This window comes from Lolium perenne, chromosome 3 (assembly GCF_019359855.2).
Source record: "Lolium perenne isolate Kyuss_39 chromosome 3, Kyuss_2.0, whole genome shotgun sequence".
Lineage (NCBI taxonomy): Eukaryota > Viridiplantae > Streptophyta > Magnoliopsida > Poales > Poaceae > Lolium > Lolium perenne.
The window spans coordinates 312,151,708-312,162,952 of record NC_067246.2 but is presented as its reverse complement, the minus strand read 5'-3'; the positions used below and the strand labels follow the sequence as shown (position 1 = coordinate 312,162,952).

At 47.6% G+C, this 11,245-nt stretch overlaps 1 pseudogene; it reads left to right on the top strand.

Moving 5' to 3' along the window:
* The first annotated feature begins 1,592 nt into the window (after nt 1-1,592).
* Nucleotides 1,593-7,990, top strand: LOC139838246 (uncharacterized; annotated as a pseudogene).
* Nucleotides 7,991-11,245: the final 3,255 nt, after the last annotated feature.

Here is an 11,245-nt window from a genome sequence, read left to right as displayed (position 1 = left end):
GTAAACGACCCCTCGGACTCTGGTGTTGGGAGGTACAACTCTAGGCGGCATGTCTTAGGCTATGGCGAGCAAACGAAAAACTACGATCGGTTATCCGAGCCTCGCGTTTTGACGCTTGGTGAACCAGGGATGATCCTGGCGGATTTATCGGATCTTGTGGGGAAAGTGTACAACCTCTGTAGAGTGAAAACTATTCGAATAGCCGTGTCCGCGGTTATGGACGGTCGGGAAGGCTGTTGCTTAGCCTGAAGAGTTTTTGTTTTACAAAAGTGTTTTCTCAAATATTGCTTTGGGAAAGTGATGCCAGAGGGACTGGTGGAAAGTGTACCTGGGAGGTATGGTGGAAAGCTGAAATGTTTTGTGTTGGCCATATGAGATGGCCGGGAAAGAAATTGGGTCACTCTTACCTATTAGTCTGCAAATAAAATGGTTTACAGAAAAGTTTTTCAACAACAATATGAAGATGTCATACTCTCGAGAGGAACCACCTCTCGCTCCTTGTCGCCCTAGATTAGTGCCTGTTCCTTGCTACTGCCATATTGCATATCCTTTACTTCTCTCTAAGGTGGTTTGCGAGTACATTCAAATGTACTCATTGGCATTGTTGTCCTGGCTATTTACTTGGCCAGACTTTGAAGAGGAGTACTACGAAGAAGAGGAGTACGACGCCGAAGACGCGAACTAGGTCGCTCTCCCAGTCAGCCGCCTGTAGGGTAAAGGCCTGACGTGGGTTCCACCGCTGTTTGGAGTCAAATAAATTCCGCTGCTGTTTGTTGAACTTCGGCCTTGATGGCCTATGATGTAAGACTTCCGTATTAATGTTATTTCGGTACTGTAATGGATGATGTAATCTGATATCAGTTCGGTTATGTATTCACGATGGAATGATCTTGGGATCGTGAAATTGTATGCATAACAGGAGTTCTGGACTGGTAAGTCCGGGGCCCCACAGAGCTGGTATCAGAGCCATCCTGACTGTAGGAGACCCTAGTTAGCATGGGCGTTAGTTAGGAAAAATACTACTTTGGTAAAATTATTTACTAAAATTGTTTTCCTACATACTAGAAGTTTAGCTTCTATCTTTCTTACCCTTTCAAAAACTTCTAATTCTCACCCCTCTGATTCCTAGCAACTTTGAAAGTTCTTATTCTACTATCTCATCCTCTTCGAAGCCTATATATTTGGCGATGTTCCCCCAACTCAGATTCACCGGACTCGAGGTATTGAAGACATGACAAGCTCAGTTGATTCGAATAGGATACCACAAATATTAGGCGTCCCTTGAAACTAGTCCTATGCGTGATTCATGTAGTTTCCGAAGTGTGAGCTTGATTGTTTGGATATGATTGTTGTGTGATGCTTTTGTGCCTTTGGCACCCCTGCTATGTTATGTTACCATTTACCTACCTTGCTTTTGCGTGTTTCCGTTTTCAAAATTATGCATTATTAACAAGCCCTCCCCTTTTAAGTGGCTTCCCTTCTCTTTGTTTCCCCATTAATATCTGAATCCACCCTTCTTCAGGATGGTTGAAACCCGTAGCGGAAATGCCAGCGGGTCAGACCAAAACCCCCCTCCACCTCCGGACCCAACCATGGTGCAACTTCTGTGCCTTATGATGGAAGACCATGAAGTAGCCCGTGCGGAGCGCCAAGCTAACCTTGCTACCCTTCAGCACCTCGCTCAACTTGCTACTAGAAACGCCAACAACAATAATGGCGGGAATGGAAATGGAGACCATCGCTCTAAGCTGAAGGATTTCCAGAGCACTAACCCTCCTGTTTTCTCCAAGTGCACTGAACCCCTCGACGCCGATGATTGGCTTCGCACCATTGAGAACAACCTGGAGGTCGCCGGAGTCGGCGATGATGAGAAGGTGTTGTTCGCCACTCACTTTCTTTCTGGACCTGCACGCGCTTGGTGGGAGAATGTCAAGGCTATTCAAGCTGAAGGACACGTCATCAACTGGGAAGAATTCAAGGCCAAGTTTCGCAAGACCCACATTCCATCGGGACTGATCAAGCTCACGAAGGACAAGTTCATGAATCTGAGGCAAGGAAGCATGTCTATTGTGGAATACATGGACAAGTTCACCACACTGTCCAGGTATGCTCCAGAAGACACCGACACCGAAGAGAAGAAGAAGGACCGCTTTCTGAATGGTCTGCATGACGAGATGCAGAGTATCCTGGTGGTTGTTCCATACCCAGACCTTGAGTCGCTGGTAGATGCCTCTATCATGGTTGAGAGCAAGCGCAAGAATGCATTTGAGAACCGCAAGCGCAAGGCGATGCTGCAGCAAGGCAGCTCCAGCACTCAGCGACCCCGCAGTTTCCCTCCGCCCAGACCAGCGCCCCAGCCACAGAGGACACCACCCCCTACACCTCGCCCCAACAACCCCAACCGCAACTTCAACCCTCAGCGTTCTGGAGGAAGCAACTACAATCCCAACTACAACCGCCAGAACAACATTGTCCGCCCCTCCACCAATGGATGCTACACCTGCGGACAGCCGGGTCATTTCTCCAAGGAGTGTCCCAACAAGATGAACACTGCTCAGCGCCCCAATGCGCCCAAGCCAAATCAGGGTCAAGCCCGTACTGCCGCCGGAAGGAACCAGAACCAGAAGAAACCAGCTGGACCAGCTAGGGGACACCTCAACCACGTCAACGCTGAAGAAGCTCAGGAAGCTCCGGATATCGTTCTGGGTACGTTTCCCGTCAACTCAGTACCCTCCATCGTCTTGTTTGATTCCGGAGCATCGCATTCGTTTGTTACTAAGCCGTTCGCTAGAAAGAGTGGCTTAAGGCCTACCATCATGAGACGGCCTATGCTAGTTCAAATTCTGGGAACCTCCACCAAAACGGATCTATCCTGCAAGGATGTTCCTATAGATATTCAGGGGAAGCGTTTTCACGCCAATCTGATAGTATTGGGTGAGCAAGGTCTGGAAGTTATTCTTGGCATGGATTGGATGGTCAAGTATAAGGGACATATCGACTGTGCTCGCCGCGCCATAACCATGACTGCTGAAGACGGCGAGATAATTGAACATATAGCCACCATGCCATCATCGAAAGCCTTATGCAAGAAGAGTGTCGCCAGTCCGGCCCTGCATGAAGTACCCGTTGCTTGTGAGTATCCTGAAGTTTTCCCAGATGAATTACCCGGTATGCCCCCTGATCGGGATATCGAGTTTATCATCGAGCTAGTCCCCGGAACTGCCCCCATCGCCCAACGCCCTTACCGGATGAACCCCCAAGAATTAGTTGAGTTGAAAAAGCAGTTGGATGACATGTTGAGGAAAGGATTGATTCGCCCGAGTGCATCACCCTGGGGATCTCCCGTTATCTTTGTGGATAAGCGGGACGGTACTATCCGCCTGTGCGTGGATTACCGAAAGCTGAATGATGTCACCATCAAAAACAAATACCCCCTCCCGAAGATTGAAGATTTGTTCGACCAGATGAATGGCGCCCGAGTTTTCTCCAAGATTGATCTCCGAACTGGTTATCATCAACTCAAGGTTCGAGAGTAAGACATTCCCAAAACTGCCTTCACCACACGGTATGGACTTTTTGAATATACCGTGATGTCCTTCGGACTGACCAATGCCCCTGCCTATTTCATGTATCTCATGAACAAGGTGTTCATGAAGTACCTCGACAAGTTCGTCGTGGTTTTCATCGACGATATTCTGGTCTACTCCAAGAATGAAGAAGAGCATGCTGAACATCTACGGATTGTTTTGGGAACTCTCCGCGACCATCAGCTTTACGCCAAGTTTAGTAAATGTGAATTCTGGCTGAAAGAAGTAGGATTCCTTGGTCATGTCATTTCTGCCGGAGGAGTGTCAGTCGACCCGTCCAAAATTCAGTCCATCATGGAGAAGAAAGCCCCTACCAATCAGACTGAAGTCCGCGCCTTTTTAGGATTGGCGGGTTATTATCGTAAGTTCGTTGAGGGATTCTCCAGCATTGCGAGACCCTTAACGCAGCTGTTGAAGAAGGATAAGAAGTTCGAGTGGACCGATAAATGTGAGGCCACTTTTCAGGAACTCAAGAAGAGATTAGTCACAGCCCCCGTCTTGACCATGCCTGATATCACCAAGGATTTTGATGTATACTGCGATGCATCGAAACTTGGTTTGGGAAGTGTGCTGATGCAAGAAGGAAAGGTGATAGCCTATCTGTCAAGGCAACTTCGACCGCACGAGATGAATTACCCCACGCATGACTTAGAGCTTGCTGCGGTGGTTCATGCCCTGAAGACCTGGCGTCATTATTTAGTTGGGAATCGCTGCGAGATCTACACCGATCACAAGAGCCTGAAGTATATTTTCACTCAGCGGGAGCTGAACATGAGGCAAAGCAGATGGATGGAGCTCATCAAGGATTACGACCTCGGCATTCATTATCACCCCGGTAAAGCCAACGTCGTAGCCGATGCCCTTAGTCGAGAGCCGTGTTCGCTGAACGCCCTGATCAAGATTGCTCAACCCAGGCTGTATGAAGAACTTGAGGAGTTCGGCCTCGAGTTGGTTAGACACGGTTTCCTGGCAAATCTTGAGCTGCAGCCTACCTTATTTGATCAGATCAAAGAAGCTCAGGTGGGGCATGAAAGTATTGAAGGAATCAAGCGTAGGATGGATAGGGAAGAAGTTCCTGGCTTCACCATTGATGCCAAAGGAGTTTTGTGGTACACGGGACGCCTCTGTGTACCTAATATCGAAGACTTGAAGCAACTCATCATGAAGGAAGCTCACGACACCCCCTACTCAATTCACCCCGGAGGAACCAAAATGTATCAAGACCTGAAGAAACAATTTTGGTGGCACGGTATGAAGCGCGAGATAGCGTTTTTCATTGCTCGTTGCGACGTGTGCCAGAAAGTGAAGGCTGAGCATCAACGACCAGCGGGACTACTCCAACCCCTCAAGATCCCCGAATGGAAATGGGAAGAAGTCGGAATGGATTTCATTACAGGATTGCCTAAATCTCAGCGCGGTCACGACTCCATCTGGGTTATCGTTGACCGACTTACCAAAGTTGCTCATTTCATCCCGGTGAAGACCACCTATAATGGTACCAAGCTAGCTGACCTATATGTGTCCCGAATTGTGAGTCTCCACGGTGTTCCTAAGAGGATCGTATCTGACCGTGGTACCCAATTTACCTCGAGATTCTAGAAGAGCCTGCATGAAGCTTTCGGTACCAAACTCACCTTCAGCACCGCCTATCACCCGCAGAACGGTGGCCAGACCGAAAGAGTAAATCAGATTCTTGAAGATATGCTTCGTGCTTGTGTCCTCGCCTATGGAGCAAAATGGGAAGATTGTCTACCCTTCGCGGAATTCTCTTACAACAATAGCTACCAAGCCAGTCTGCAGATGGCCCCTTTTGAAGCCCTATATGGTCGCCGTTGTCGAACCCCTATCAACTGGTCCGAGACCGGGGATAGTCAAGTTTTTGGACCAGACCATCTTCGCGAAGCTGAAGAACAAGTTCAACTGATCCGCGATCGCCTCAAGGCCGCTCAATCCCGCCAGAAGAGTTATGCTGATTCCAAGCGACGTGGATTGACCTTCAAGGTTGGAGATCATGCTTATCTTCGCGTCACTCCACTCAAGGGAATGCAGAGATTTCACGTCAAAGGGAAGCTTGCCCCCAGATATATTGGGCCCTTCAAGGTCCTCGCTCGTCGAGGTGAAGTATCCTATCAACTGGAACTGCCTGCTGAATTAGCAGATTTCCACGATGTGTTCCATATCTCTCTACTTCGACGATGCCTCCAAGTGCCTGACAAGCCTGAGACATTCAAGAACATCGATTATCGCACCCTCGACCTCAACACCGACTTAACCTACCGTGAGGTACCCCTTCGGATTTTGGAAGAAGCTATCCGTCTCACCCGAAGAAGAAAGATCAAATTCTGTAAGGTCCAGTGGACTAATCACTCCGAGGAAGAAGCCACTTGGGAACGAGAGGATCAACTTCGGAAGGAATTTCCCGCACTCTTCAGTTCTTAGCCACCGAATCTCGAGGATGAGATTCATTTTAAGGGGGGAAGGTTTGTAACAACCCAACTTTTATGCATTGATTTAAAAATTTGGAACGCAAATTTTTGTGCCAACAAAAACTTTTTCTGTTTTCAACCTTGCATGCATATAGTTGATCTTGCATTAATTGTCGGTTATGTGTGGTGGTTACTTGTGAAAATTACATTGTGTGTCAATCACTAAAAACCCCAAAACCCTTCTACATGTGAAACTCTTTATTTATGGTTTGAATGAAATTAACCATGACACAACTTGGAGCATTTCACCTCTCTCTATTTACTTGAGTGATCACATTTCCCTTTCTCACTACACCCTAGGTCTTAAGCCTCTAATGCTTAGATGGACCTTCTAAGATCTAATTGTAGTCACTTTGGTGTGTGACTTTTCTCTCTAAATTCTCAACCAAATTTGATTATAAAATTTCCCTAGCCGTGTGCTAATGAACACATTCCATTTTCATCATTTTCTTGACCTATATCACTTCACATTGGTCATGACAAAAATCCCAAAATGTGTCATTGAGCAAGTTTGGTCACATAGACCATGTGCTATCTAACTTGTTCCTCCCGCTTATTCTCCCTTTTCTTTTTGACATTATTTTTCCTCTCATGTTTCCCTCACTCTCCTCACCATGCACACTTGGTGGTCCACTTGCCTTGCTAAATGAATATTGGCCGGCCATGCCATGCTACCCATCCATGCTCACCACATCTCCCATTTGCATCTCTCTCTATATATCTCTCTCTTTCTCTTCACCTTCGAAACCACATGCATGGTGGACAGAAATTTGACCCCATCTCACCTCTCTCTACTCTCTCAGCTCTCTCACACTCCACACCACGATCACATGTGTGTGTGCAGGCATTTGGCACCATGTGTGCAAGAGAGATATGGGAGAGAAGAAGTGGCCGGATGGTTTGTGTAGTCATACCACTTTGGCCTCGATCCAAACCAAGTGCTGCCAAAACTGGAGCATGCATGTCTGCACTCCCCTACCTTCCTACTCCTCCCCTCCTGTCCCTCCCCTATCACCGTACCCTAGCTCTCTCTCCTATCACTTCTCCCATTTGTACACACCTCACGGGAGACGACTTCCCTCTCTTTTTCCCTGCTGCTCTGTGTACGAGGCCAGCAAGCTAGAGACGGTCGCTGCATCCCTCTACCTCTCCTAGGCCATCCCCTGTGCCCTCCCTCTCACAGGCACACGCCGCGCACCCCCAATGGCCACCATGCACGCCGGCATGGACACGGCCACGGTGGCAACCTCACCTCCCCGTGTCTGTGCTCCTGGACGACCCTGAGGTGTTCGGGAGAGGTTCACGTGACTCAGGGACAAGCGCCACGCCGTCCTCTCCCATCCCCCTGCACGCCACCGTCGTCGACATGCCCAGTATTTCTGTCGAACGCCTGGCAGGCGCCACTGTCGCCAGCGCGTCTTCTCCTCTCACGTCGCTGCCGACGCGCGCTCGCGTCCAAATGGCGACACCGTCGTGCCAACCCGTATCCCACCGCCCTTCTCCGCCAATCCCTCGCCTCCGCCACCTTGCTTCACACTCGCCGGACTGGGTGTACCGTGCACCGCGCGACACGGTATAAAATGGCGCAGTATCCCTTCGTCCAAACCCTCTCGCCACCAGAACCCCCTCACACCACCAGCTCATCTCCCTCGTGGAGTGGAGCTCCTCTCCTCCCTGCTAGCCGTGCTTGAGCTCGACGCTCGCGGACTTCCGGTGAAGGTTGCCATCAGGATCGTCGCCAGTCCTTCCCATTTTTCTTTCTCACAGGAGCCCCTCTTTTCCCTTCATCTAATGCAACCTTTCCTGCTGCCCAGGTTCGCCCGTAGACGCTTCCCCGACGAGCAAACGTCTGTGGCCGTCGCCGTCGACCGTCGCCGGACCGTTCCTGTCTTCGTCGCCGTGACCACCAACCGGTAGCCCGCCCTCTCCCGCATCCAACGCACCCGACGCCGCCAGTTTCTGCGACCCCAGGTGAGCACGGGAGCTCTCTGCCGACGCCAGGGTTTGCCGCCGGCCGCCTAGCCGCGTAGAGGAGGACGAAGGTGGCATGCACCGTTGGATTTGATCCAACGGGTGCATGCAAACCCATGCGGGCCCAGGCGCCAACGTGGCCTGCCACGACGGGGCCGTTTCAAAACGGCGCTCCCGCGCTGCGGAGCCGCTGCTGGGCCGAATCTGGCCAAGCCCAGCAGCGCCGGCCCCTTCCTTTTCTTCCTTTTCTTCCTTTTAACCTGCCAGTAATTCCCTGCTTAGTTTTTAAATCACCACAAATTCATCCACTGACCAAATGAGTTGATTCAAGTTCCTACATGCTCACAGATGTTTTCTTAACCATAAACAATTGCATGCATGTGATTTAGTGCTGTAAAAAATGAGCTGTTAAATGAATACCTAAAAAGTATCTGATTGTGTAATTTATTTAGTGTGTGATATTTATGAAACCTTTTTGCATGAGGTTAATTTGGTTGTGAAGTGTATGTTAGTAGATTCTTTTTGACACTAGTGTAGCATGCAGGAGCTTCCTGTATTTAAATTGTTTTAGAAAACAAGATCTGTCCAGAGAGCCAGAAAATGATTTTTATTTTGAAAACTAAAATAGATTTTGAGACAAACCCAAGTGCTACTGGTAGATATATCTATAGGGTAATTTTGTGCCAAAGGAAATATTTTTAAGAGTTATAGTTTAATTCCAAGAATTTAATTACTAAAACAGTACATCTTTTCAGTATTTGATTTTTATAAAATCTTTTACAAATCAGAAAAATGTCAAACCAGTGGGGTTAGTTCACATTTAGTCTCACCTATCCAGGGGTATGTTTGGTGTTGGTTGGTAATGCTCTGATACTGGTGTGGCTTGTTGTTTGTATGCTCTGGTTTCTGCCTTAGTTAATTTACCTAGGTCATTAAAAAAAATATTTGCATGAGATTCTTGTGCATGTGTACTCTACATGTTATTAGTTTTCAGTAGGTATGCTGCATGCATTTTTATGACATACAGAAAGATTTAGACCATTTAAATGGTTCCTAAGTCAATTCTAGAATTGCAAAAATCATATCTTTTGTTTTAAAAATCATAAATGGATGAAACCACTTTCAGTAGCTTGCATTAGTAACCCTTTACATACTGTATTTTTCCCAAATTTTTGTGTGAGTTATTCTGGTGTGGTTTGTTGATTTGGTATGGCTTGTTGTTTTCTTTTTGCGACGCTAGATTCGAACACCGCCGAAAACGAAGGAGGAGGAGACTTTGGAGGGATTGAAGAGGAAGACCAGGGGCACTTTGCTGATCAAGGCAAGCCACCTCTTGATGCATCTCTGATCCTATATATCTTGCTCTTGCATTATTGCAGGTTTTATAAAGTGCATATCTTTTATTTACTATGTCGGTGGTTAACGCCACCCGGAGTTTTATTAATCCACCCTTAGGGTGCAGCCCTCATTGGTACCTACTGATCACACCTCTATTAGTGATATGGTGCTCATCACCTTGTCATCCTTGTCGCCATTTTTTTGAAGAAGAATTGGACTATAGGTTGGGAGCCCTGGAAAAATGGTTATGGAAATGTTTTCCTGAAAATGAGCTTTTCAAAAACCTTGGAATGGGGTAGCCCTGCCCAAGTGTGGTTTATAAAAAGGCAAAAGTTTCTAAAAAGGAGATTTGCTGGAGGCAAGTGGAGGAAAGAAAATATTTTCGAAAACTTTAGCGCCTAAGTACTCACCCGGACTGAAAGACAGTGCAACCACATTACCCCAAAGTGGGCACGGGGCGTAGCGTAGTAGTTTGTCTCGCCTTAGTTTGGGTCCTGCAAATGTAAGGGGTAGTCCGAGCATGGACACCTATCGACCGTGGCCTTCCCGATGAACTGGGAACGCCTTTCCGTCTCGGACAGATGGCAGGGGTACAACCTATGAGCTCCCATTGAATAATGCTCCGCAGTTGGTCGCGGTATTCCGGAGGGTCGAGCTGGTCGGGGAATTTGCTACTCCTGGGTAAACGACCCCTCGGACTCTGGTGTTGGGAGGTACAACTCTAGGCGGCATGTCTTAGGCTATGGCGAGCAAGCGAAAAACTACGATCGGTTATCCGAGCCTCGCGTTTTGACGCTTGGTGAACCAGGGATGATCACGGCGGATTTATCGGATCTTGTGGGGAAAGTGTACAACCTCTGCAGAGTGAAAAATATTCAAATAGCCGTGTCCGCGGTTATGGACGGTCGGGAAGGCTGTTGCTTAGCCTGAAGAGTTTTTGTTTTACAAAAGTGTTTTCTCAAATATTGCTTTGGGAAAGTGATGCCAGAGGGACTGGTGGAAAGTGTACCTAGGAGGTACGGTGGAAAGCTGAAATGTTTTGTGTTGGCCATATGAGATGGCCGGGAAAGAAATTGGGTCACTCTTACCTATTAGTCTGCAAATAAAATGGTTTACAGAAAAGTTTTTCAACAACAATATGAAGATGTCATACTCTCGAGAGGAACCACCTCTCGCTCCTTGTCGCCCTAGATTAGTGCCTGTTCCTTGCTACTGCCATATTGCATATCCTTTACTTCTCTCTAAGGTGGTTTGCGAGTACATTCAAACGTACTCATTGGCATTGTTGTCCTGGCTATTTACTTGGCCAGACTTTGAAGAGGAGTACTACGAAGAAGAGGAGTACGACGCCGAAGACGCGAACTAGGTCGCTCTCCCAGTCAGCCGCCTGTAGGGTAAAGGCCTGACGTGGGTTCCACCGCTGTTTGGAGTCAAATAAATTCCGCTGCTGTTTGTTGAACTTCGGCCTTGCTGGCCTATGATGTAAGACTTCCTTATTAATGTTATTTCGGTACTGTAATGGATGATGTAATCTGGTATCAGTTCGGTTATGTATTCACGATGGAATGATCTTGGGATCGTGAAATTGTATGCATAACAGGAGTTCTGGACTGGTAAGTCCGAGGCCCCACAGGTCAAATCCTAGGTTTGACCAAGATTTTAGCAAGTTTAAAACATAAAATGAAAAGGTAAGCCTGGATCCTTCTTAGTCATTCTAAAATGAAGCTTTTGGGGGGTTCTTGAAATCTCAATGTTTGAAACCCAAAACCACTTCTCTTCATGGTTGACTTCATAAGACAGAGTTTAGGGTTAGGGGTAGATACATGATTTGTCGGGTTAATTTGAATATGTCTAGACATGTGA